The sequence below is a fragment of the Phasianus colchicus genome, chromosome 18 (genome assembly GCF_987193195.1).
Source record: "Phasianus colchicus chromosome 18, bPhaCol1.hap1.1, whole genome shotgun sequence".
In the NCBI taxonomy this organism is placed as follows: Eukaryota; Metazoa; Chordata; class Aves; order Galliformes; family Phasianidae; genus Phasianus; species Phasianus colchicus.
The window spans coordinates 11,291,110-11,318,464 of NC_143453.1; the positions used below are offsets into that span (position 1 = coordinate 11,291,110).

At 45.6% G+C, this 27,355-nt stretch overlaps 1 protein-coding gene and 1 long non-coding RNA gene across 2 annotated transcripts in view; one reads left to right on the forward strand and one right to left on the reverse strand.

The window, feature by feature from the left end:
* GALNT9 (polypeptide N-acetylgalactosaminyltransferase 9) overlaps window positions 1-27,355 on the reverse strand; it is a 439,027-nt gene that overhangs the window by 410,451 nt on the left and 1,221 nt on the right. The gene's annotated exons all lie outside the window — the stretch shown is intronic.
* LOC116228688 (uncharacterized) lies at window positions 16,542-26,057 on the forward strand. Its single transcript, XR_016458678.1, has 3 exons — window positions 16,542-19,940; window positions 21,210-21,350; window positions 23,374-26,057. It is a non-coding gene; the product is annotated as an uncharacterized LOC116228688 (long non-coding RNA).

A 27,355-nucleotide genomic window follows, 5' to 3' on the forward strand; every position in this document is an offset into this window, starting at 1 on the left:
GCAGCAACAAGGTTGGCTTTGCTCAGTACAGGGGAGAGGCAGCTGTCTGGAAACAAGGTCCGGAAACACTTTCAGTTTGAGGGGAATCAGTCCTTCAGGATCCCCTCTCTGCCCTGCATTTTGAAACCAGCAGGCTCCAGCTCAGCATGCACTTTCATTTCACTCCTGACACGTGCCAGTGTTGGTTTTCTGCCCATCCTCTTCAAAAGCAAGAAAGAGAAGAGGAGACAAAGAAAAGTACAGCAAAAAAATGATGCCACTCTCAAGAAATGGCACTTTAGGCAGACTTCACTACATCAGTAATGACAGTCAATAGTGCCTCCAAGGACTTGCTTTCTTCAAGTCAATACTGCATTCTGACAGCCAGTTTATTCCTGGGATCCATGAGCCTCTCTTCCAGATTGAATCTTGCTCAGACAATCATTCCTCTGAGGCTTTTATCCAGCTTACAGATAGAATAGCCACGCAAGAGGCAAACAGTGAAGAAATCTTAGTGCTGCTCTGAAGAAATGCTTCTCTTCACTAAGTGGTTTCTCCTACCCGGCAGGGTGACCTGCAGCCCCGAGGAAGTCAGAGGTCATTAGAAATAAAGCAGAGATGCTTAAACAAATACCTCACCCCAGATTCCACAGGACTTAGGCTTCAGGCAGTCCTTTCCTCCAGCTTTCCTTCCTAAGAGATTTACCACTCTACTGCCTTGTGTACACATGCAGAAGAAGAAAGTGAGGCAGAGAATATAGCCTTCTAAGAATAAACCATGATTTCAAGTCCACAAGCTCATTTCACTGACTTGGCTGCCAGAGCTGAGAAGGCACCCACTGACATTCGGTTTCCAGTTTTGGAATCTCAACAAGGCTGGCCCTGTCTCTGTTAGTGAACTGCCCACCTGTATCACTAAGACAGCTTTAATGGGCAGCCTTTTTCCCCTCAGGCACAAGGCAAAAAAAAAACAAAAAAAAACAACATGATTATCTTTAAAGTAGGCTTAGAGAAAGCATGTACTACAGCAATTAAGTTTAGTGCAGAAAGCCCCTGGCTTTTCCCTTCAGTATTCTACAAGCACATGAAAGCCCTCTGGGACAAAAGCTAATTTTGCAAAGTTCAACAGCAAAGTCTGGACCTCCATGACTTAGTGGCTTCCACTCCAAGAAGGAAACACTTTGTGTTCATGTGCATCTCTGCCTCAGTCCTGCTCACACCTGAATGGTGCCTTGTTTCTAAGGCATGTTCTGAAAGGACTTGTTGCTACTGCTGCAGAAGTCTGTTTTTAACGTGCCTTTCTGCTGTGAGCTGTGCAGATGAGCAGAGGGATTACTACTCAGCTGGTGAGCAGCATGGGCAGAGACAGGGATGCAAGCTAACCCATTGCTCCCAGCCTGGGAGTAATGCAGAGTTGCTGTTATGCCCCCTGGGCACTATTCCTTCCTTCCTTCCACACCAAAAGCCTTTGACCAAACAAAAAAAGCTGCCTGTCGAAACGCATTGTCCCCAGCAGCCCGACTTATCTCTGCTATGAGTCACCCAGCCTCCGTCCTCCTCCCTGCACACATAGCACCTGGATGGAGACAGCACAAAGCTCAGAGACACAGCAGAGCCACAGCTGAAGGTGCTCAGCAGGCAGGTAGGGTCTGGGAAGCCAGGAACTTCATGGTACCTCCAGCACCTGTAACAGCATCTCACCCCGAAGGTCAGAACTTTTCTGTGGGAACAGGGGTGCCACAGGAAGCTCACCCTCTTCAGCTGAGGATTTTAGACATGGTTGGTTGGTGACTAATGTGGTCCAGGGGGACACGGATTACTGTTGTTTGTACAGCTTTATGGAGGAAGCTGTAAGAGCACTCTGTAGATGAAATCAGTACATATTTGCACATTAGTGCAATTTAACCAGAACTCATTCTATCATACAAATCTCTGGAGTGGACCCATGAGCAAACAGGCAAAGAATGTCTTTATTTTAAAAAAGCTAAGGTGGCAGTCTGCAATGTGTCATATATCTGAAGCCAGCAGGAGGGGGGAGATCCATGCAAGGACTATGAAGATTCCAACAGAGAAATAGCTCAAAAATTTCTCTGCCACAAACCATTCATTTTTTTTTTAAAGCCCTTCAGTGACGTTAACAATTCCAGTTTCTGTACCTTGCGTGCAGGTACTGATCCTCCCCTGCCACCCAGCAAACCTCCCATTCCTCTAGGCCCAATCACCCCCAGATCAGACTGCAGGGTGCTGGGCTGTTTCCCCCAGGAGCAGCACTGCCTCCTTGCACTGCTGAATGCTGCTGAGGACAGCTATGACACATGGCCGTGTCTCTGAGTGTCCGACAACTCCTCTGCACGGCTTTAAACTTACAAGGAGATGCTTTACCAAAAACAGATGTTTGTATAAACCCCCAGAGGCTTCTGAAAAGCCCCTGCAGTTAGGAGCTGTCACTGTAAGTATTTTTATAAAATAAATTTTGCTCTGCTGGGGAAACCAGGGACTGCTCAGTTCCCCACAGGGCAAGGTAACTCTTACAGTTTTTATTACCTCTGTTCTCTTCTGCTTGCTCTGCTGATCCTGTACAAGCTCACTTTGCTGGCCCAAAGCAATGATGACAGGCTAACCGCCCTGCCTGGCCTCGTACCAGCTCAGCCTGTCCTTCCACAGATGGCACAGAAGTACAACAAATCACCTGCAGTGCTTCAGCTAATTCAACAAGTACAACAATAGGCTGGGTGAGTGCATAGCACGCAGAGCCCCACATACTGGCTGCGGACACACGACACCTTACAAAGCCTCCTGGAGATGTCTTACACAAGCAGCACATTTTGGGCATATCTGTATCGCCAGCGCAGCCATGGGCCCCACACACAGTACAGACATCCAAGCTGGCACACGCACCAGCAGAGCACAGAGCTGTGCTCCCAGCCTGCTGAGCTCCATGCTGCCATCGCTGGGCACAGCTGGCCCAATTCAGTTGGTCACCTCTGTACTGTAAACAGCCCTGACAGCAGGGCTCCCAGCCTAAGCCTGCCAGCTTTGCCCAGCTTGAGATAAAGAACGTTCCTTAGTAAAAATAAGGGACAGGAGATTCCCAAAAGGGACTGACTCAGAACTAGTTAAGTAGTGAGTAGAGCCATACTGAAAAAACTCGATCTACTTTAGAAGCAAGCTGGCTGCTGAACATATCTTGCCCAACAAGGGAGGAAAAGAGAATCCCCTGGGTATGATTACGGATATTGCTAAGTGAAATGTCACAAGGTGTGGGATTTCCCTTCTCAGCTTAAGGGTGGAAGTGCATCAGGCAGGATGCAGAGCGCTCTCCTTCCAGCCCTTTTACACCAGCTCTCAACCAAGGGATGCTGCTATCTACCATTTTAACTCAAGCTACCCAAATCAAGAAACTGCCCAGAGCCCACCAGAGTCCCAGAGATCCCATGTGTGTGCGATCCCCTACTGCTCACCTTGTCTCAGCCCCAGTTCCCAGAAGCTGAAGGACACAGTGGTGACAGCTGATCCACTGAAGTGAGGTAAACACCACACAGGCTTGTTTAGCCTGTGGCTCCTTACACACACCTTCCAGACTCTGTGAACCAACACAGTGTGTCACACAACCGAAAGTGTTATGCAAGGCTGAGTAATGAAAGCAGAGACTGTTACCAGCTTTAACAGGCACTGGATCATGCCAAGAACAAGTCCCACTCTGTTTTAGTTGCTGCAGTACAATATCCCACATCTTTTCTATAATAATCAAATGCTCCTACACCACAATCAGGAGCAGGAGACAAATAACTAGTAAACAGATAAGCAATGTCTAACGAGCTGACAATGCTGCCAGGAATATTTGCGATCTGATTTCATCCCTGTCTTTCTGCTTTCCCTGACCTGCCACCAGACTGTGTGATTTGCACAGCTGCTTCAGGCTGCGGTACAGAGATGACTTCTGAGCAGACCAAGAAAAGCAATCTGACTGGCAGGCTAAGATTCATTACAGAGGGACTTGGAATGCTGAAATTCACTGACCTACACCAACCCATGAGCTCATTTATTAAACACTTGCACTTTGTTACAGGTCAATGGAAAAAAAAAAATAGGTTAGATGGGTGATGTTATATTTCAGGAAACAAACCCACTTACTGGACCATGAGCTGAAGAGCAGCTCCCCACTGTCTACAATGGGAAAGAGATACTTGAGATCAGAACAGACTATAATCATCTCTACAAAGCAAAGAGACTTCTGTTGAACAACATATTGGTGGTGCGTTCCCTCCTGGGCAAAGAAGTCTATCTACCATTTGCTGTCAGCCACAGCAGAGATGAACTGGCAAGAGCACAGCGTGTGCTGCTCTTTGCAGGAGAGCGAAAACTGTATTCACTTGTCACCTCCTCCTCTGTTATCTGCTACTCCAAAGTGACACATGCAGCAGATTTTTCTGAGATGTGTAACAGAACAACCTCTAGGTTGGCTCAGAAACAATCATGACCCATGAAGGGAAATAAAAGTAAAATAGTCACTGCCCCCAGGTGCAGCCCCATTCTGAGCAAAGACCATAAAAATCGAATGACACAATGCAGCAGGTTGCAATCCACTTGGGTTCTGCACACCTTGCAACCACACCAAATAGCAGTCTCAGGAGCGCACAGCAGAGACTTGAGATTCTCAGGAGTCAACAGAGAGCAAAAGCAGGAGGCAGAGGGCAAAAGGTTAATTTACACCTTTCTGCTGGAAAGTAATCACCAGTTTTAACAGTTTCCTGCAGAAGATGGGGAGGAAAAGGGAAATCAGTCACAATCCATGGCACGCCTATCAGTTCCTACACCTCCAGGGTTCATTCTAGTATCACTGCAAACCCAGCCACATCCACACAACAGCAGCAGCAACACACAATTTGAATACAATTAGAGGAGACTGCTCCCTCCCTGAGTGCTGTTAGGGAGGGAGGGCAGAGTACACAGCTGCTCCTGAACAATCCACCAAACACTGAGCAGAGCTGCAGCTCGCTCTGTCACCCCTGGCTGTGGCTCTGGAACCCCCCTCCCAGTTCTCAGGAAGGTGTCAGGACATGCGGGAGGGAACACAGAGCAGACATGCATTGCTTCAGGCCAGGAGGGATTAATTTGCAAAGCAGCACTTATTACACTGAATTAAAACTTGTTTCACCAGTTTCAGTGGGAACTAGCACTAAGGCGTATAAATCACACACACACACCCCAACAACATGCAGAAACATACAGATTAACAGCTCACTAGTCCTGTAAGTCTTGTTGGCCTAGAGAAGACATCTGATTTCCTGAAGATGCTCCACTATATCAATAGCAACACCATGGCTGCACTGCCCTGCACAAGGACCTTCCCTGCAGGCTGCACAAAACAGCCTGCAACAAGTGACACCTTTCAGAGGGATATCATTCATGACAGTAAAATACAAAATCAGGACAGCAATTCATGCTCGTTTGCAAATAAGACACTGAACTAATTCCTGCTCATTTGCACATGAAAATTACTTAAGCATTTACTGTGCATTTCAGTGATCAAAACAGCTTTGGAGCTGCTGCTCAGTGGTCATCACACTCTGTGATTAAATACATTTCATTACTCATTTCAGGAAAAGCAACTAGTGTTGCAAGGGAGAGGCTGAAGCAGATGACAGGAGTGTTACATAAATGTTATTGATTTTGTTTCTTCAAGCGCTCATGAAATAAACCAGATAAACATGCCAACCAATTTTGCTCAACAACATAATGTATCATTCAGTCCTTCAAACATCTGTGCGTAGTGTGTGCATGTTTGATGCTTCCATGAAGGGCTGAGGAAGGAGGAAGTGGTGATCAGATAAAGGGCGCGCATTCACTCATCTGGCAGCAATGCAGCAGCAGCTCCTCTTCCCACAGCCAACAGAGATGCAGGGCTATTCCTCACATGGACTTGTTATTTTTTAATATATCAGCCTATTTTTTGGCAACACAGAAGTCCTGGAGGATAAGACTCAGTTTGTCAGTGCACCATAATACTGCAGTCAGTACTACTGATGACAAAACAGGCACCTTGGTTGTACCTCTCTTTCCAAATGAGAAGGGAAAGATCCAAATGCTTGAGTTCATGGTCAGAAAAAGGTCTTAGATTGTTGTTGTTCCTATTGGATGCAGGGAAAAAAAAACAATATTGGGGATGAAATATCACTATTAACTGCAGCAAGTACTCATGGGCACATCATCTGAAAGAGAGTGCTTGTGAAAACCACAACAACCCTTTTGGCCAAGGACAGGGACAGTGTCCTCACTTCACCAACATCTTCCCAAATACATCTTTTCCTTCAGCAGCAAGAAATCTGATTGTTTAAAGCAAGCTAAATAAATAAATGATGATAATCACAGTTCTCCCATCTGTTCAGTGCCCGTTAGCTCATAAATTGTCAAAGTGTTTTGAACAGCCACATCAAGGGCTGGATGAATGGATGGGCAACAACAAAAAAAAGACAAAAAAAGCAACTGCTCCATCCAGTTTTGATATGTAGACTCTTGGAGATTAATTCTGCTGCTACAAGTAAACAGCTTTATCACCTAATGGTCTGCTTTCTGGGGAGGCAGGGATGGAGGGGCATGGAGAAGAGTGCCAAACCCTTAAAATACAAACTGCTTTATTCTTTCTAGGGGTTGGAAACAGCACTTGCTCCTCAGTACATCTAGTTCTACAAATCTCAAAACAGAAGGACAGGAAAAAAATTAAATCAGTGGATATAAGGATGGATTGCTCACCTGAACCAGGAGAAAAAAGTCAGCTTGTATCAGATTTGCCAAGTACTCAGGAGGTAAAAACTTGATGGGGGAAAAGAACGAACGAACTACAACCTTTCAGGTGATTTTTTAAACATCATTTTTAACTTGAAAGCGTTCCTCCAACCTCCACCCCTTTAACTCCAAAAAGGAAAGGGCAGCACAGAAGTGTTACAGCCTCACTGCTGTATCAGGGTCCAAACAGACCCCCTGCCCTAAACCAAAAAGCAGTCAGTTACACAATTCAGCTGTCACAAAATGTAATCAGTATTAGTACATAAAAGGGCAGAATCAGCATTGGGGTTTCAGATCTTAATTACAACTGCTTCCTATTCAAGCCTCAGGGTAAAGTATGTCATTTGTTCCTGTTTAAGTTAGATTTAGTTTGGCACTTGTATTCATAGTATTCACAATGATAACAGACTGAGCCCTTGTCCTGCTCCATGTGGAACAAACTGCACACCCTAGAAGACCCTGCTTTCCTCAGGTCATGCCATGCAATGCAGCACAGAAGGAAATCCAACGAGGGCTCAGCTCTCCGCAGTGCTCACCTGGTGGGAAGGGCAGCAGGGCAGGTCTGCAGCGTGCATCAACCACACAGCCCACGGAGCTGGGAACACCAAGTGCTGGAGCACATCACGCTCCACACATCCACATTCAATCTCCTTTACAGACCCCACGTTCTTCAACTTCCCCCTGTAGTGACTCAACAGCACCTGTCCTCTTACATTTTTATCACACACAGTTAAGATTTTTCTGCTGTTGTTTTCCCAGAGTTTCACCTGTTGCATCCTGCAGTTAATGTGATTTTACACTTCCCCCCCACAACCTGCATTGATGGGGGGGATGAGGAAGGTGGGGAAGCAGGTGGTAAAGAACTGGAGTTGCTTCTCCTCCTGTATTTTTTTTTTGTTCTTGCTGACAACAATTACCAAAATGCCACACAAAAGCCACCCTCTCTGAAAGAACTTCATTAGGTACAAATGCAGCAGCCCATCTGCTTAGCAACACAGTACCAGCAAAGCTGCTCCCCAAAGCCTCACGCTGAGGTATGCAGTTGCATTTTGTTCCTAATTCCAAGGCTCTGAGATAGGATAGGACAAGTGGCCATCCCACAGCAGGCAGCTGCAAGCAGCAGGACACATCTGTCTGCCACCGTATGCAGAAGGAAGCATCACACACCGACAGGAACCTGCTGTAGGACTTCTTGTCTTTGGAAATAGTGTTAAGACGCACCCAAGTCAAGTGGGACATCAGAGAGGTTTCTAGAGGAAAGAGACAGTTGGGAAAAAGTTACCTGAAAACTTCTGCCAAGCTTCAGAAACTGGCATGAGAGGCCAGCGAACATCAAGAACGGGGGAAAAAAAAAAATAAGGGGGAAAAAAATAAGACAAAAGAGGCAGTTAGAATTGCTTGAGTGATCACAAAGAAACGATGTTTTGTAATGTGATCCAAAGCCCTCTGCCACGGGTGCCATATAAATAATTATTAATTATGTTGTTGATTAGCTGTGTGAGCAATAGAGCTAATGAGCTGGTTCTTACAGGAGATAAATACAGCTTCTAAAGAGCAGGGCAGCCATTCTGCCAAAGGCAAGTAATTAGAAACATTTCTTCTCTGCTGAAAGTTTGCTTTTTTTTTTAAACCTGAGGACAACCAATGTACATTGTAGACATTTGCTATTAAAACCCCTCCTCTCACAGTCCCAGTGGACATAAACTGAATTTCACTTAATGACTGGGGCCAATTAACTGGAACCTGGAGCTCCACTTTGTAAGCAGCAGGGTTCCTCTTCGGAGGGTTGGCCCCAACGGGCAGAAGACAACCAAAGGTTGAGGATTAAAGCTGCTTTCTTTCACTGAGCATGTATACCATATTGCTGAATGGTTGGCATGGGAACACAGCTATGGAGAAGCCTGTTGTGCACAATAAGCAGTCTCGGTGAACTAAGGAGGCAAATAACTGAGGAGATGAAGAGTAAACTCTTCACCCATCATTTGGGAGAGATCAGCAGATGGAGGAAGAAGGAGCAGCCATTCTGATCCACTGTTCTACCGCTCTGCCTGCAGAACAGCTGCTCCCAGGGGTTTTGTTCCAAACACTACTGCTTTAAGTCTTCATTGCACGTGTGTGCTCAATCCATTTTGCTGCCTGGTGTCCAAACCACAGGTATCTCAGAGGAAGCTCTGCCTCAGCTGCTGCCATCACTTACAGCCCTGAATCGCAAAGGCTATCAAGGTGCTGGTTATTCCCAGGGCAGAATACAAGCAGAGGACTGGCCTAGAGGGGCATGATTAGCAAGCCAACATTACATGGGTTTCTCAGTGCTGTCAGCAAAACCTTAAAGCTTGTTTTCTGACAAAGGAAAGGAGAGGGGATGTCCAAGCCCTGGTCCATCTGACTAAACAGTTCTGTGCTAGTCAACAAGTGTTTGAGCAGGGTAAGGAGGTACCCTGCTGTTACCTTACCTTGCAGACCCACCAGCTGAGCCTCCAGGATTGCCTCAGCACCCCTTGTAGTGTGGGCCAAGCCACCTCTGCTTACACCTCTACAGAGCTACATCTTCACTGCAGACATCCACCAAAAGTAGGAAAACCTGGAGACATTCAAGTGCCCACACTATGACCTGGAATTCAGCTCTGGAAATGGTCTGCAGGCACGCCTGGCTGCACAGAAAGCCACCGCCTCCTCCTGGAACGCAGGAAGGGCAGGGAAGCCAGCAGAGCCCCAGGGAGCAGCAGGCTGCTGCAGTGCTGAGCTGCTCAGCGCTGGGAATTCAGCAAGCTGAATTCCTGGCCAAGTTTGCACAGGACCTGAACAGAGTGTTTGACTTACAGTTAAGGATTAGCACCTCAGTGCTTAGAGCTAAGCAAAAATAGAGCTCTCTCAGTGAGGCTTACAGCTGGGAGAAGCGTTAATTCCCTTCAGTTCACACCAGGTTGCAGTTCATTCTCCTGCACAACCCAAAGCCTCGATGGCTCATCCAGTCCTCCTATTACAACTTCACTTCCTGGACCTCTCTCAACACCACTTAATGAAGGGGGAGAGGATAAGTTACCCCTGTATAAATATAACCCACTTTCTCAGAGTCCCAGAGGTCCATGAAAAGTAGCTGGACTCGAAGTCACTGAGGTGACCCCTGCCAGCAAGTGCAGTAACGAGTCAGGAATGAAGCACATAACCCTGCTTCTGCAGGGAAGGGAAGAAAAGGATGATCAAACTTCAGAAACCTGCAACTTCTCTGCTAACACTTCACTTTGCCTCCTCTCTGACTGCAATGTGATTTGCAGATGAGACACCACAAGCATCTTCTGGAAGTTCTTTTCTTCTGATCTCATCCAGGGCTGCTGCTCCAGCGTGCTGACCTTCAATCTGTAGAAGTCTCCCAGCCCAGATTGAAGCACTAGATAAAACTTGCAGAACCCTGACCCTGGGGATTTGCTCAGGAGACAGAAACATAAAGGCTCAATCAGCAGAGCTGGAATTTATGAGCTTGCTGGCAGCCTGGCTGCAGGACGGACACTGGTATTCAGCAAGGGCTGGGAAAAGTCATTCTTTGTTACAAGCGAGACAGACGAGAACAGACAGGATCGCCCATAGATCCAAAACTACAAACTCCAAATACCATTAGCTTTTTTTCCTTTCTTCTTTTTTCCCCAGCAAAAGCAGAAAGATGTTTTATGCCAGTGCAGCCTGAAGGCCTTCTGATGCATCTCCGTCTGCAGTTTTGAAGTGTGCAGTACAGAATTAATACATCTTTAGGACTTCTGTAACGTAAAGAAAAGAGCCCACAGCGCACCAGAACAGGAACTCTGTAGCTTTAATACTCAGCACTGTGAGCACTGACCTACACAAGGTGATTCACCCAGCCAGACCATCCACTGCTTTTCATATTAGATGTGACCTAGAGCGCCTCATGTATTCCCCTATGTTTTAAGAGGTCAGACAAGAGCTCTCAAACAGGCTTAGAGCTGCCAAGGACACCTTGCTTTCTCCCCCTTCATTGCTCTTCAGCAGCTACGTGTTAGGTGCAGGGCTCTGCATCCCAAGGTTATTATGCATTTCTCTAATGGATACCCATGCATAATTAATTAGCTCATTAATGAATTGATTTGAAAGCAGAGTTCAGCACAGGGGCCAGGAACTCAAAGACACATGCCTAAGACTGAACAAATAAGTCAGTTCTGCTTTTGTCATAACATCTTCACATTTGCAGAGGCCTGCTCTCAGGTCCTTGCAATCCTTTTCCATTTGGGACCCTCACATTTACTGCTCACATCAAGGGAGTTTGTGATTCTAGCACATCTTCTGCAGCACTGGAATCATTTGGCTTGGGACTGTGAGTCCTCCCAGAGGGTTGTTACCAGTCTGCAAAAATCCCAGAGTTCTGCTGTTTGCTTGCTTGCTATTGCTGTACACAAAGAAGGAATCCAATCTGGTGACAGCTGCCCAGAGCTGCTAAGTGAATAGTTCCAAATGAACCCAGGAACATACCTCCGTGCTCCAGCACCAAGCACTACCTTGTAAACAAATGCCCTTATACAGGTCTGTGTGGGCAAAGTTAATTATCCCCAAATAGCTTCCAGAAGCCTCAAATCAATTTATGAAAACAAAAATTAACTTTCCATATAAACATAATTACAGTGAGACAACAGTACCCAGCCTCATGCTAGCGCTGTTTTTGGAAGCTGGGCAAAAAGCCAAATGAGTTCATTAGGCAGTAATTAATAATGGTTTTCCCCTGCTTTAGGAAGCCATTTATAGCCCTGAGAGGCAAAGGTACTTGGGGAAAAAAATCCACAGTGAGCAAGTTTTAAAAGGTACTTCTGCAACAATAATTTGTTTTAGAGCCTCTGTGTGAATACACATTGTGTATAGCATTTAATGAGCATTAAAAAACAAAACAGGAAAACACAGCACTGCAGCAAGATCAGTTCATTCTACTCAAAAAGGTGCCTAGAAAGACTCTTCCTAAGAAGGAGCCACCAAGCTTCCCCTCCAGAGCATCACCCCCTCCAGCACCAAGAAAAATGAACGCAGGAGGATGCAGAACAACCAACTTCCTTGTTCAGTCCCCCACCTTCATTAAGAGGCCTAGAACAGCTTAAGGTCCCCATAATGAGCAAGGAGCACACAAGTGGACACCAATTCGTAGTTCCGATCCCGACAAAACAAGTGTTTTTGTTTTTTCTTCTAAACAAAGTCTAATTATTTCTTAGTTGCTCTGAACTACAGCCTCATTCTCAGGCTAGACAGACAGACATACTTTGCAAGCACAGATCATTTTATCTCAGTCCGTAGTGGCAAGGGGCTATCTGAAGTAGAGGTCTTCCATGTGTGAGAAATCCACATTCGTCATCCTCTGTCCCACTGAGCCCAGAAAGTTTGTGCTGACGTTACCAAGAAAATACCACTCAGTGCTGACAGATACTGTGCTGGATGATAAAGACAGAAGAAGTATAGGAGTTGAGCCTTGTTTAACTGAGCAATTATTTCTGTGGAAGCAGAAGGTCAGTACTGTACTAGTCAATAGCCTTCTAGTTACCAGGACAAATTAAAAACAGACAGCATCCATCTAATCATCATTATTTGGACTTCTAGCAGCATGCCCCAGATGCAATTACCTTCACAGGGAGCAGTACACGAGGCTCCCATGGAGCCTGGCACGGGCTGCCAGCCACCGCTGTGCAGCAGGAAAGAGGTGCTGACTCCATGCAGTCAGGTTGCCAGCAGCACTGCTGTCACTGCTGGAGCAGCAGAGCCACACCAATCCATTCCCACAATGGGGCCAGGGCATCTCTGAGCAACCACTGCTGTTTCCCACCTGCCAGCTTCCTGGCGCTCCTTCATCCACCCTGCTCTTAACTGGTGCAGGATATATTATTATGTGGCTCTGATTCAAGGGAATATTTAGGGATCCATCTCCAAAAGCTAGGAAAGCTGTTAACAGCCCCTGCTCTCTAGCACCTCAGCTAGCTTCTGGCTCAGTTCTTCCTCTAGTTCCCTATAGCAGAGGCAGAGAGAAAAAGCGCCAACATCCTGTGCTGCCTGGATTGAATAGACCCACCATTCCATCGAGCTGCCTGCCTCACAGTACGCTGCAGCATGACAGCGTAATCTATTTATGAATGGCAGCGGAACCCCTAGATTGAATTACAAGGCAGGTATTCAATCAGGCAGGATGTGTAGCTGCTTTCTAACAGACTAGAGGATTAGGCGAGTGATAGAATACACGCTTTCCTTCCATATGACAGCATCTTCTCCTCTCCCCAGCCAAGAAACCAGCAATCTGTACTTAAAAGGGAAGAGAATTTACAGTGCTTGGGACCCACAGGAAGGGTTAGAGAAAGGTTAGAGAGAACATTCGTGCAGAGACAACTCTCCTGTATCACCCACAGCAGAAGGATTATAAAACAACAGTCTGCAAGATCAGGCAAACACACCTGAGCTACCAGGAGGAGCAGGGCACAGCTGGGAGAGCTGGCAGCTGTTGAACACCACACAGCCAGCACTCACGCAGCATCTAATGCACAAAATCTGCACCACTTGTTTCCAGCACAGCTCAGAAACAGGCTACACAACATTGGCTCTGGAGGGACTTGCAAGCAAGATGTGCTGCAGCCAGGTAACAACCAAGGTTTAGTCTTGCACATGCAAAGCAGGGCCTCTACTCCAAAGAGCACATCACATAGAGAGTAGAGACTTCCCCTTACCCATTGCTATAATTCCTAGGGACATACATTATAGCAGAGCATGGTAAGGAGAGAGAGGGTTTTACTGCTTTCAGCCTAGAGAAGAACCTTGCACAGTTGTGAAAGTCATCCTACAGAAAGGGGCTGCAGGCTGGTGCAAGAGGGCAGAGGAAAGGATTTCATGTGATGTAGAAAGAAGTGCTCTATCTGATGCAGCAGGACTACATCATGTCTGACGGCAGAGGCCCATTGTACTCTCCCCTGTAAAGGAGGATTACTGTATATCTGATCTGCAAGAAGGATTATTGTGTTTGAAGCAGTAGAGTACAACCAGGATATACTGACAGGCAGTAATGCGTTGCTGTAAAGTCTCACTGGATTTGCAATGAGTGGATGGAGAGCAGCATATCACAGCACTGGCACAGCTGCACCCACACACTGGGTCCTCCTCCAAGTTGTTCCAGCCCAAGACACAGGTCTCCAGCCCCCAGAGGCTGTCAAACCAACATCCAAGTTCACAGCAGAGGCCCATGTGATTCTTGAAACAAAATGCCAGCTTCTGAATTCTCCTTCTGATTTGGAGTCTTTTGTGTCCCCTATCTGACTTAGCACTTATTTTCAGACCGAGCCTTGCTTACAAGCTCCTGCATTTGAATGACCATCTCCTTTTATTTATAATGAAAACCTTAATTGGATTTGACAGTGACAAAGATGCAATGCATGCTCTAATGTCTTAAAATATATTAACTCTTGGACACATACCTATTGCATTTTCTGTTATCAATACTCCAATAAACTTCCCATTAAACCTTGTTACAAGAAAATTGAGTTTTCATTGAAATCTACAGGACCGGTCTATTACTGCAGGAATCATATCAGGGAAGACATCATAGCCACCCTAGCACAGAACAAGCCAGACAGTACTTAACACACCAGATGGCATTTATCAAGATATTGACTATAAATCGTTGCAATTGGAACTGCAAGAGAAGCAAATCATAGCTGCCTGTTGGTATCATGCAAGCCTTATTTTACATTTTGCTGGATATACTGTGCATCCCTGCAGGTCAAGCTTGAGGTATCACTGCAATAGGCAATGTACAGAAACAGCTCACCATTCAGGCTCATGATCAGAGCAGTTTAGTGAATGAACAGGCAACTTTATCCTTTGGGAAGTAAGACAGCACCCCATCTTGAGGGAAGAGCCCCATTTCTCACCACCCTGCCTAAGTGTTTTGCATTAGGCACCACCTTCAGCTGAAGCATAAAGGAAATGGGAATTCAGTGAGACTTATGCCAGTCACAGAACATGCAGCCTGTTGCCCGATGATAACTCTTGCAGCTCCTCATCTGAGCTATCAGGAGGTTCATGCTCAGGTTTGGCACAAAGAGGCATCTCTTGATTAATTCCCTCCCACAAACACGTTCTTTCCTCTTTGTCACCAATTCCTCCTGCTAAAATCCATCCTTCAGAAAATTCTGCAGCAAAGCAAGTGGATTTGCTGTATTCTGAGTATTTGACAGAAGGAAGAACAGATTGGGACTCCGTGAAGAGTGACTCATTATCAGCAAATACTTTTAAGTGATGATTGTCTCACCATCACCCACCCAGCTCTTCCTGGTCTCCAGGCTAGAGCAAAAATTCACTGCAAAAGGGTGACAAAAAAGAAAAGTTAGGCAGACAGCTTTACCTCTTGCTTCCCCTCCCAGGTGCAAGAAGCAAAACTTTCTAAAAAGGGAATGTGCAACAGGCCTAAAGAGCCTTGAGATATAACTTGGGGTTTGGGTTGTGGGTTTTTTTTATGCCCCTTCCAAAAGTAGTACGTAACACTGTCTCCCTTCATAACCTACCCAGGAAAGTGCCAAACAATCTTTTCAGACATCTGCCCTTTCCCTGTGCAAACATATGCTAAGCCTAACCCTTAGGGACACTGACACCTTTGCAGACATTTAGCGGGTAAGCCCTTGCTGTAGGATCAAAGCTCACTTGCAATGTGCCAGCTGATGTTGCTGTAAATGAGCATTAGCACATTTGGGATCCAGCAGGACTGGTGCCTCAAGGTGAAGAATTCCATACTCCCAGTCAAACACATCAGAACTCTATCAATAGCAGGGTATGAAGGTTAAGGCAGAAAATAAGAGGAAAAAAAAAGAAATCCTTGCTATATCACATTGCTCTCAGCAACTATTTCCAGCAGCGAGCTGCATTTAGAATAGCTATAGATCAAATCTAGAGAGAGAGAAAGAAAAAAAAATAATCGCACGCAGTACCTAGAGAGGATTTTTGAATTGAGATAGCTCAAGGGCATCCACATGAGAGAATGGAGTTGTCTTGCTCCAGGAACAATAGCCTGCCTTCTGTTGTAAGCATGAGAAAAGGGAGAAGGCAAGAGGATGAGGCAGCATCCCATGGTGTTGCCCTCTCCCCCAGGCAGCAGCCTCCTCAATCCAGCACCACAGCCTCTCCTGTCCCAGCCATTCTGCTGCTCTGAACAACTGCCTGCTCAGGCCATGCCTAGAGGCAGCCCTCTTCTGCAGCCGCAGGCTCCATTCACCCAGCTGACAGTACTTGTTCCTCTTTGGTAGACCATCAGATGAAACGCCTCAGGATTCCTGAAAACCAGTTTTGACAATATCATGCAAACAGCTCAGGCACCATCCAGGTCACGGCACAGCAAAAAGCTGCTTCAGGTTCCCAAACGCTCTCAGGAGGACCTGCTCCAGGGAACCCAAACGTGCAGAGCCATTTGCACCATGCAGTGAGGCATGCAAGGAGTTCTGGTGGCAGGAGGTAACTGCATCCCCCGGGCATTGCAGTGCATACAGCACAGCTGTGCCTGTCATCCTCAGGGGCAATCACCTCCTCACAGACCACGCTCCCCCTGCCCTAAAGCTGCTGTTAGTCCTATTATTAAATTGCCTGCACCTCCATAGCTCTGTAATTCATTGAGCATTACTTGATGGCCTTACTTTGCATATCCCAACTAAAGAAACAAAAACACTTTCCATCATGCACTTGGAAATTCCAAGTCTATTAAAAACTAGAATAAAATTGCCACGGTGGTTTTTTGTTTTTTTTTTAATTATTCCTTGAAATGTTAGGCACAAACCCACACCATAAAAATGGCTCCTAACACTTGAATATCCATATGAGCCCACAGGAATTCCGCATCCCAGCTCCCAGTTGTATTTTGTAGGCTTTCCATCACTACCAAAGCTGGAGACAGCTATCACTGACTGTGCGCCACGCAGAGATAAACAGTGTTCTTCAGCTGCTCTTTGTTCTGAGGGCCACCACCCCCCAGCTTCTGACCAGACAGGCTTCCTTCCCCACTGGCCCATGGACCTTCTTGACCAAGAAAACCACCCCTCCATGCTGGCACTTGCACCACATTGTGTGAAGGCACAGAAGAGAATGATTTAGTGACTATCTGCCATTATCCCTTCAAAACATCTTTACAACGTGGAGGTGGAAAATGAGGAGAAAGATGAGCTTTGCAGGCGAAGTGAAGAAGCTGATCCCTCTGGCAGAGGTACAGTTTGAAAGTCTCCCATTATGGAACCAAACTGTACAGGGTCACACAGATCACCATGCAGGCCAAGGTCACCCTTATCTGCATTAGCATTAGCCCTTGTTTGTCTTTCAGCCTTTACTCCCAAAGAGCTGAAAGCCCAAAGCAGAGCAGAATGTACAACTCCTTTTCCCTGGACACTTATTGCATTATTAAAGATGGATTTAAACAAGTTTTTCCTATCCGAAAGCTAAAATGCCTTAAAAAAAAAAAAGCAGAAAATGACAACTTTGCCTGAGGGAAACCACTCTTTGTTTTGGCTTAACTGAACACCCATTAATTTTATAAGAATGGGCAGGGGGAAGGGTTTGCATCTCCTCAGATTTATAGCTTTCTCATGCCAACTGGGAAGGAAATTCTCACATGCTCATGGAGCATCAGACTTCTCCCACAAAGCTCATATTTACAGAAGAATGCAAAGTTCCCCAAGGGAGTCTACGAGCTGATGAGACTACGAGGATCTGTTATTTATATTACAACAGTGCCCAAGATTCTTGGACATTGCACACATTTGGGGGAAGACACAGCCCCTCCCTCTTCACGCTCACAGCAAATTATTCACTTTCATGGAAATCAGCATGAGCTTCACGTGTTTTCTGGAACAGAGCTATTAGTTCACACACCCCAGAGGCAACTTGATGCCTGTGTCTGGCCACTGCAGCAAACAATGAACCTTCTCATTCGGGTGATACTTGCTGCGCCCAAGCTTGCCAGACAGGATTGCAGGCAAGCAACATGAGCCATGATGTGCCAGATGCACCAGCGTACCCTGGAAACAACCCCACTCGACTCACTGGAGCTGATTGCTAAAGAAGTGCGTGTGTAATCTGAGCAATTTAACGAAGTTGGTGAGTTCCTGGGAGTGTGCTGAATCAAGCAGCTGCTGACAGAGCTGGTGTCATCACTTCTCCTTCAAGCCACAAATGACTCATCCTGGTTAATGCAACCAGTTTTCCACTTGTGTATGCTGGGGGGCACAGAACAAAGAAAAGGTTGCAGCATGATTTGCCCTGAAGCCAGAACACAGCTCTGTCATGAGAAATAGCTCGCTGAAGGGAAACAAGTCCTTTTACAAACCTCAAAGTATCCACTGAGCCTACAGAGCCTTCTAGAATGGAAAGGGCTTCACAGAAAAAAAAAGTACAGACTGCTGAAAGGACCAGAATGGGTGGGGGAAGAAAGGAAAGCCCCGTAAGTGTCAAATGCAGAATGCCTGACTGTGTGCTGGAAAGTCCTCCTCCTGCAGTTTGTGTGCAATACAGAGAAGTGATGGGCTTACAAATACAGAAAGGGAAGTTTGGGTTAGAATGAAGAAAACACTTTCTACCAGAGAGAACAAAGTTGTTGAATAGGAAAGACTACAACACCTCGCCTTCAGAGGTCAGCCAAGGGACCCACAACCCATCTTCCAAACACCTACTGACCCCACACAGGATGGGGAGAAGGACAAGAGAGATACATAGGGCCCCTTGCAGCCCTACAATCAACTGGGAGCTCCTCAAAAAGAAATTAAAGAACTCGGAAACATGTCCTGACATCAGAGCTCAGGGCTAAGCACATTGGGACTGTCACTGCTGCATTCAAATCTAAACAGATTCCAGAAGGGCTGCATCCTGATGGATGCATGCCAGCTGGAGCCTCCGGGGGGACCACAGAGCCTCCCCATCCTAACTCTGAGTTTTGGAATTGCTGTACTATGCCTACAGCCCAGAAGTAGCACAAGTAGAAAAGGACTGTACTTCTGAAAGCCCCAAATTTGCCTGGGGCAACACTGCACAGAAGAATTTAACCAGTAGTACTCTCACTCCCACAACAAATCTTCACAGAGCTCAGCTTCTCCTGGAGGTGAGCTGAGCATCCCTGCCCTGAGGGCAGCAGACGAGCTCCTACCAACTCCCTTTCCACAGAAGTCTTAACTGTTTCTTATTACTTTTAACTTCTGATAGGGAGCAAAGCCTGTTGTCACACAGAGGTTTTAAGCAACTAACATTTGTCTTCCTGCCTACAGAAAGCTGCCAAATCATAAAGCTCCATCCTGTTTGTAAAGCAAGCCCTAGGGTATTATTTTTCCTAAAGTCAATGATGTCACAGAAATACTACTTGAAAACAGAATCTAAAATTACACTCTTGAGTGCAACACATTCTGGAGTTTTCGTTGGCACTGCTAAAATTGTTCTGTTGTGTTTTTCTGGCACAGGCCACAGTCAGATAATTGCTTGGGGCTAATCTTGAGAAGGCAAAATATACACAACCAGCACAATTCCACTTCTGCTCCATGTTCTATTAAGAAACAAATATTCTCCACAGCATGAAGTCCGGTTATCTTTGCCAAAAATATGTACTAAGTGGAGCTGAGTGAATTTGGAGAGAGGGGTAAAGAGTACAATTCTGGCAGTGCCAAAAGCCTTTGTGAATTATTGCACAACCAAATTGGGGTGAGGTGTTCCAAAGCTGGAATTGTGAGGTCAAAGAGCTTTGTTTTAGCCTGAAGGAATTCTGGTCTCCCCCCCTCCCAGAAGTATGAATGAACAAGGCAGAGAAGGGGACACCTAGCCCACACTCTGTTCTGTCTCCAAGCACAATTTCATAACTGTTCCAGACAAGTTAAATCAGCCATTTAAAGACCTTTCCACCTCCTAATTTTACTGGGTTATAAAAGATTTGTTGCCCAGCATTATTCCACCCTATTTACAGTAGCAGAAACTTGGTGCCAAGAACCAGAGCACATGAAGCCATTGTAGAGAGGTGGTAGCAAGCAGTGCCAAGTCCTGCTTTCAAGAGCATGCTTGCAGCACCGCCGGTGTAATTGGGCCAGCTACCATGCAGTTCAGTCAGATATCCCCTTCACCACATCTGGCAGAAATCATCATCATGCCCAGAACACCAGCATCCAGGTACAGCTTCACATCAGTGTCTCAGGATGCAGGTATGATGGGTAGAACAAAAAGTACATGCGACCACCAAATCAAGGTACTTCAAAAGGCTCAATGAATTTCAGAACCTGAACACCTTAACCTAAGTAGTCATCTATAGCATTTAAACTGGCTGCGAGACACTAATCCTCCATCCCCTATATATTAGGGCAATAACTAACATAGGATTCTATAGGGGGAAAACAGCAGGATATGAAGTCTGTTTATTTAGGTACATTGCCAAGGCTTCCAGTGAAGCCATCCCATCCTCCAGCCAGCTAAGATTTCTAATTAGAGTATGAGGAAGTTCAGCTGACAGCAAAAGGCTTGAAATAGCCACAAGCCATGGTAAATTTGGATTCTGGTTTCTGTCATCTCCTTCAAAGCTGACACTACAGTATGCAGTTTTTGTGAAGGAGAAAAGTCAAGTTCATTCAGCATAAGGCCTTGGCACAGGGCATTTGTTTGCAGTCTTTAGGGACTGTTTTGCATGCTATAGAAACAGGCAGAAAAGAGAGAGCTACATGATAGGTTTCAATGTTTTAGCCCATCAAGGAGATTTTACACATAAACCCATCATCCCAGCACAGCACTTTGGTTAACTCTAGCCAAGGTAGAGTCAGTAGAAGGATGACCACTTAGGGCCCAGAACAGGCTCCATGGAAAAAAAAAAAAAGAAAAAACAGAAAGCTCTTCATAACTCCAAGCACTAAACTAAACCCCACCAAAGAGAAACAACAAAGTCAGCTTCCTATCTAGTAAAGAAAGCAGTTACCATCTAACTCAGATCAATACTGCTTTTTCTTTTAAATAAGAATCTAACAGCCTTTTGCTCGCTTTATTAAAATGCCCTTACTAGCATTCTAGTAGCACAGTGATGTACCTTGATCAGATACCATTAACAAGTATTTAGGTTTGTCCAGAACAACATCCCTAGGAGTGGGACCTCCCTTGGGAACCACAACGGGTGACATCTCTTTCAAAGCAGTACAGCTCTCTGGTTATTGCAGCATCCCCAGAAGAAGGTAAAAAAAAAAAAAAAAAAAAAAAAGTGTCATCTGATTGAATGCTTTGCTTCATCAGTTACCCAGAGGTCCCAGTGCCTCTAAGAGAGAGATTAATAAGGCCCAGTGATCATTCTCAGAGCTTCCCTAAAGGGCTGGAAGGAAAGAGATGCTCCGTGCTATTCTGGCTGCTGGATTCCTTTGAGGCAGATTGTTGCACCATGAGGTAAGAAAACACTTCACTTAACAACAGGCCGTCTTGCTTTCTTATTTTCTTAGTGTCAGGCTTGGAGAAGCCCAACTCCTGATTTATTTTGGCACCTTTGCTATTGACCCCAGCTGCAACCAGAGCTGTGGAAACATTTGAAGAAAGCAAACCACACTTCATCAAAACTCAAAGCCCAAATCTTTGTTATTTGGGTAAGTATTCAAGTCAGCTTTATTTCACCTAAATGCTGATCAGAATAAGCAGATGTGTAGAATAAAAATACACACACCCTGAACATGCAGATATCAAGGGAACGTGAAGATGAGGCTCTAACCACACACCCTCTCAATCTTCTGCTTTTGTTGCGTTTTCTTTTTTCTCCCTCTTACCCTTCTGATTTCAGGCTGGGAGAGAAGCACAGTGCTGAAACAACAGTGAATACCTTAAGTACAGCCTTGGCACAGCAGCACAAGTTTTAGGAGCCTCCTGGGAACTCTGCTGCTCACATGCTTTTGATTCCCATCTCCAGGTTCAGATAAGCCTCCGAGTTTGATGCCAATCCAAACTGAACCAGAATCCCAGGCCTCCAGGTCTAGCTCCAGTTCAGCATGTTATAACGCAGTGCTTATCAGCTGCGTTCTTAAGTGCTGTCACCTCAGAGCTGCTCTGGTGAAGCCTGGTCAATAGCACTCAACAGAAAGTTCAAGTTACAAGCACACATGGGTATTCAGATAATCTCTGGAGTGGTAAATAGCATCAGATTGAGGGGAAAGGCAGCAGCAAGCACGGAGCACACGTCCTTCTCCCAGCCTGCCCAAGAGAAAAACACGAGCTTCGGCAGGCACACCAGTATGCCCTTACAACCAGTTCTAAGTACTTTGCTGTACTTTTGCTGCATGCAGAAGAGAACAGACTGCACATAGCAGTGAGCAGCACACCACGGGCTCCCCGTCCTCCCCAACAGTGTGTTAGGTGTCTTCAAAGGACACAGAAGGATGATTGGAATGCATTGGTTTGGGATACCCTCCCAAAACCAAAACAAGGAAATTAAGAAAGGGAGCTGGGAGTCCCTGCACTAACAGCTCCCTGCTATCTATTACAGACAAAGAGCGATGAAAGTTGGCTCCCAAATGCCCTTAGGCCAAGGTTTGCTACACAGAAAACAATGAATTCGCTCCCCGTCCTCTCTCAGAGGAAGCAAACAGCTATGTCTTTCTGTCCCTGGGCTACACAGATAAAAGGGCTGTATCTTGTACAGTGAACAAGCTGCCCTGAGGCCAAGATGTGCAGGAAAAAGGCAGCTCAGGTTCAGCTGAGTGCTTGCTGGGAGAACTCATACCAAACAAGGCACAAGTGCCCCATCTCTAGCTGCAGGTACCACCAACCATCTCACCAGGAATATGACACAAGTACCATGCAGCACCAGAAGCCCTCTCTCCATCCCCTGGTTCCTGAAGCACACAGTCACTGACTGCCCAGCTGTGTGGTGCCAGGGCTGTTTTGGAGAAGGAGGAGGGAAAGGGAGCAGGAAAGGGCCAGGGGAGAGCTTTCTAAATGTAGGAAATCAGCTATCAGGATGAAGGTAACACCTTGGAAAGGCTGGCTTGTGAGAGTCCAGCTTCAAAGGCAGGAAAGCTGCAGGCAGGAATTGTCAGAGCCTTTCGCTGGGAGCTCTGTTATCTGCATATCATTGAGCTGCACTCTCATATCCATATTTCCTCCAGCGTTACACGGAATTTCACTGCAGATGAACGATGCTTTCAGAAGGGCAGGCATGTGGGAAGGCTGCACAGTGCAGCTCCTCTAGTGAAGTTGTTGCTGTTCCGGGGTGCAGATGAAAGCAGCTCACAACTTTCACTTGTCCCTGGCTCAGATGACAGCAGATGACAGACGGCAGGAAGGTCACTCCTTCTGCCTTGTAGCCTTAAAAGACAAGTAACACCAACAACATACAGGCATAGCTACAGTTGGTCAGGAAGTCTAACAATGTGTTTTCTTCATTGCAAGGTGTTATTTTATAATGATCAAAACTCTGCAGAACAGTTTGAACAGGTACTAGTCTTGTCATAGCCAGAAACAGCCTGTTATCCTCCCATAGGACAGATTACACGTTCTGTACTGCCAAAACAAGGACTTGGACCCAGTTCTCCTAATCACTGGCAACTGCTGTACACACTATTCACACTAATTTAAAGTTCACACATTCTCATGGCTTACTCTATCCTTATTTTACAGATGAAAGCCAATATTTAGAGAACAAGCAAGTTGTATGAAGAACCTCAACAGGAGACAAAAACAGAAAGAAGCCCCATTTTTCCACAGGAAGAATCCTCGCCTGCACCAAGTCAGCCAGCCTCTTCGAGATGAGTACTGGTACAGCCATTGCTGACACATCCTGGATGACAGGATGCTTTCAGGAGCAAATTCATCAAGTGTTCTACTTAAACATTGCAAATGGGCAGCGAAAGCTGCATCTTTGACCAAGGACAGGGAACAAGAGGATGTGGAAGGGCAAATAAGGCAAACTGCTTATGGTTGAGAATCAGAAAAAGAGGAGGTGACCAAAGGGACTAACAGTATTTCACAACAGGATCTGGACAACATTTGCCAGGGAGATGCGAAGAGCTGGATCAGTGACAGAGCCATGACATCTAATCGAGGGTGACATCTGCCTCTGGCTAGAGCAGCAAGATTGTTTTCACCACTGCTGGAAAGAAGACCGCTGTAGTCAGAAACAGAGCTGCTGAGGAAAGGAAAAGTATGAGTGTAGGAAGAAAGCAGTCAGGAATTCACTATTACACACAAAACGGAGGCATACATTAGACATCACCCAAAGAAAGAGTAAATAAAATGCTAGACTAGAACCTTGGTGGGTTACAGAGAGTGATTAAGGAAGTAGGGACAGTTGGGGGAGAAAGGCCAGTGACTTTCACACTTCATTCAGGTTGTTTAAGAGTCATTTGGCAGAGACACCCTCGTGGGGTGGGAAGATGCAGTAGCAAAAATTGGAGACAATTCCCAGTAGTACAGTTGGCAACATGTGAAATCCAGAGAGGTCAGCACAGAGGCAGAGAACAAGCAAGACAGATTATTGGGGTTTAAAACAAGAGACACCTTAGAAAGTCAAAATGAAACACGTCTGTTTATTGATAGCTCTTTGAGACTGAGCTAAATTTAAAATCAAGAACACTTGAAATGTTCTACACAGACGTGGTTAGTTGTACTGCTTTGGTTAACACCCTTCCTGGCAGCAAAAGGCACTTTCATGTGGTAAAGGCAGTGCTAGGAGAACATAGCAGCATTCTCCTAGCCGTTCTCTAAGCAAGAACACTGCTGTGTTCTCCTCACCTGACCTCTGCTAGGTTAGTCTGCACATTTCTGCCCAGTGGGTCTCCATTCCCCATTCCCAAAATCGGTGACCTCAGAAGGTTACCCAGTTACTGGGCAGCGTAAGTCAGCAGTTGCCAGCACCACCCAACAACCACCCAAATCAGCACAACATGCAAAGCATGGAGAGCATCTCAGAGCTCCCTTTGCATCACCCAGGTCTGAAAAGGATGCCTCTTCCCAAAGAATCCCAGGTCTGTCATTGCAGAGGGTCAGGACAGACTCCTTAGAGAGTCACAGGATTCATGCTGTCACTCATATTAATGATGCAATGCTTTATTAATTGGAGTTTTCCTGAACAGCATGTGTAGTATCAGTGACACTCATAATTAAATAGGCAGGCAGCATTTTTTTTTTTTTAAATGAGCAGAGAGTTAATTGAATTCTGGAGTCCCTGTGATCAGCTGTGAAATTTATACCTGCAATTTGTGCAGGCAGCAAGAACTAGAGCCTTTGGGGCCTTGTTATTCATCAAAAATAGGCTGATTTATTTGTGCCAAGTATCTCTGTAGGAGGCTCTTGGGCCCGATGTACAGTCACTTTCCTCCAATTAACCTCCCTGGCCTAGAGGGAAAAGAGAATTAGACATCTGTTAAAAGCACGAACCTAGTCTTGAGAAAGTAGGCACATTTTAGTGAAGCCAACTCTCATCTGAGTTAACCTCTGGCCACCAGTAGTTGAGGAGTTCCCAGCATGAAATATGTCAAGAACAGCTGAGACAAACTACAGAGCTGAAGTTAATCACAGACAACAGGAGGTGGAATGGACCTGGCTTGAGACAGTTGGACCTGCCTTCACACTCGTTTTTACTATGAACATCTCTAACTCTGCTTCAAGTTTTCTACCATTGTTAGTACCTTGGCAACTACCACCCCTCCAGACATTTGATTTTCCTTTCTCTTGGCCTGCCCTACACATAAATCCTCTACAGCCATACAACTACTTTCCAAGACTGAATTAGTTACTTATCACCAGGTAATTTCTCTCCTTCCATTTTCCCAGCTTGTCTATGCGAAATTCAGTCCCCAGAAGACAGTGTTTTGGTCAGCTCTTTTCATGCCACCTTTCTTCCAATTACTGCTAGATCTGGGTAAATCTCTGTAAAAGAACTGGAACTGTTTCACCTTTTTTTTTTTGTCTTGCTCAGGTTGGGGCTCAGCTCAAGGCTGCTCAGCACAGTGGAAGCAGGCATTTCTCAGCAGTACAAAGAATAATTTGTATGTGCATTCAGGAAACTTTCCAGCCACGCACTCCTTTGCATCACCATCTCAAGACAGACCAGACAGCATCTGAGCAGGGATTTATTTGGAGCTAAGTGCCTCCAAACTGCCCAAGGCCTTTGTTAACCTTCTCTTAGAATTAAATATTATTATAGGGCAATAGTAGAGCCAGAAACCAATGATATCTTTGCTCAACTGAGTTTCCAGTGCCGGGCTAGCTCTGCCAACAATATGACATTATTCTTCAGCACTGAAGCTCTGCACCAGCACGCATTAGCTAATCCCCTGCAAGTGTGCAGGATATAGATTTCAGTTCTGCAGTTGGCTTTTATAAAAGTTTTGATCAAAAGACAAAGACAGAACTTCCACATGGACGTTCTGGAGAGCCCACAACATAAGTACTATAGCGTGGGAGAAGCATAGGCCAGGATTTGTTTAATAATGTTTGCTTAGACAGGAAAAAGACTGAGATCAAAACAACACCGGCTGGCCTCAAAATACACCAGAGTGGCACAACCAAGTTTTTCACCTTACTCCCATCCAGATAGAGTATAGCTTAAAAAGCATCAGCATTTTAGCCTGTGATGCTTATAGCTAATGGGCCTGGGACTTTTCCTTAAATTTTAAGTTCTTTAAAAGGTTGGAGTTTAGTTTACAACTTATTTTGACTATGCTGGATACGAAATCTGGTCTGCCCAGCAACCATGAAAAGTCCATTACATACCCAAGTCACTGAAAACTGTGGGTAACCAGCAGGACACCTACCTAGAGTAGTTCTTCTCCCCCATCCAACATTACTGGTTGGTTTGGAAAACAGTCATTCAGGGGAAAAAAGAAATAAAGACTGTATTGACAGCCCAATCCATTAATAAAATTCATCCTTCCTCATGGCTAAATGCAGCCTTCTGAATTGAGCAGTCAAGACTTGTTAACAATTCTTGTAAAGATCTTTAATGATGCCCTATGACATGAACATGACAAGAACACATGTAACAACCGCTTGAACGGGAACTGGTTTCACAGGAGAAGCGTTTTAAGAATAGTTAGAAAACTCTTATTTCAACTGGTATTTCTTGATACGAGTTCAAAGGCAAGCTCACTACCAAACAGCTTAGGTGTCTGCCTACAACAGAAGGCAATAACAGCAATTGCTCCCAAGGATAGCCTCGGAACCTCACAATAAGGATGCTCAGCGCCCTAAGAAACTCATTCCTACACAGAAGTATGATTTCTACGTAGCTACTGTAGTGTGTCCTCAGTCAATTGGAACTCTAGTAGATTAAGAATAGCTCTGGTGATACTGGAGGTCTACAGCAATCTCATGACAAAAGTTTATCCTGGAAGCAATCCTCAGGATGTGAGCTATGCCCTAAGGTGGGGTGCTCTCAGCAGGTACCTTGCTCATTAAAACAGGCAGCAACAGCCAGGCCACTTCTGCTCATCTGGGAAACATCCAGTTGGTGTAGCGCTCCATGTACGCAGACCTCAGAACCACACAGCTTCACACACACCTGCTGCCCACTGCAGGAGACCACCAAACAGAAACGCCATATCGTATTCTCAGTAGAAAGGCTGGTGTTATCACTGCTGCTTATCAAATAGCTTGCTGC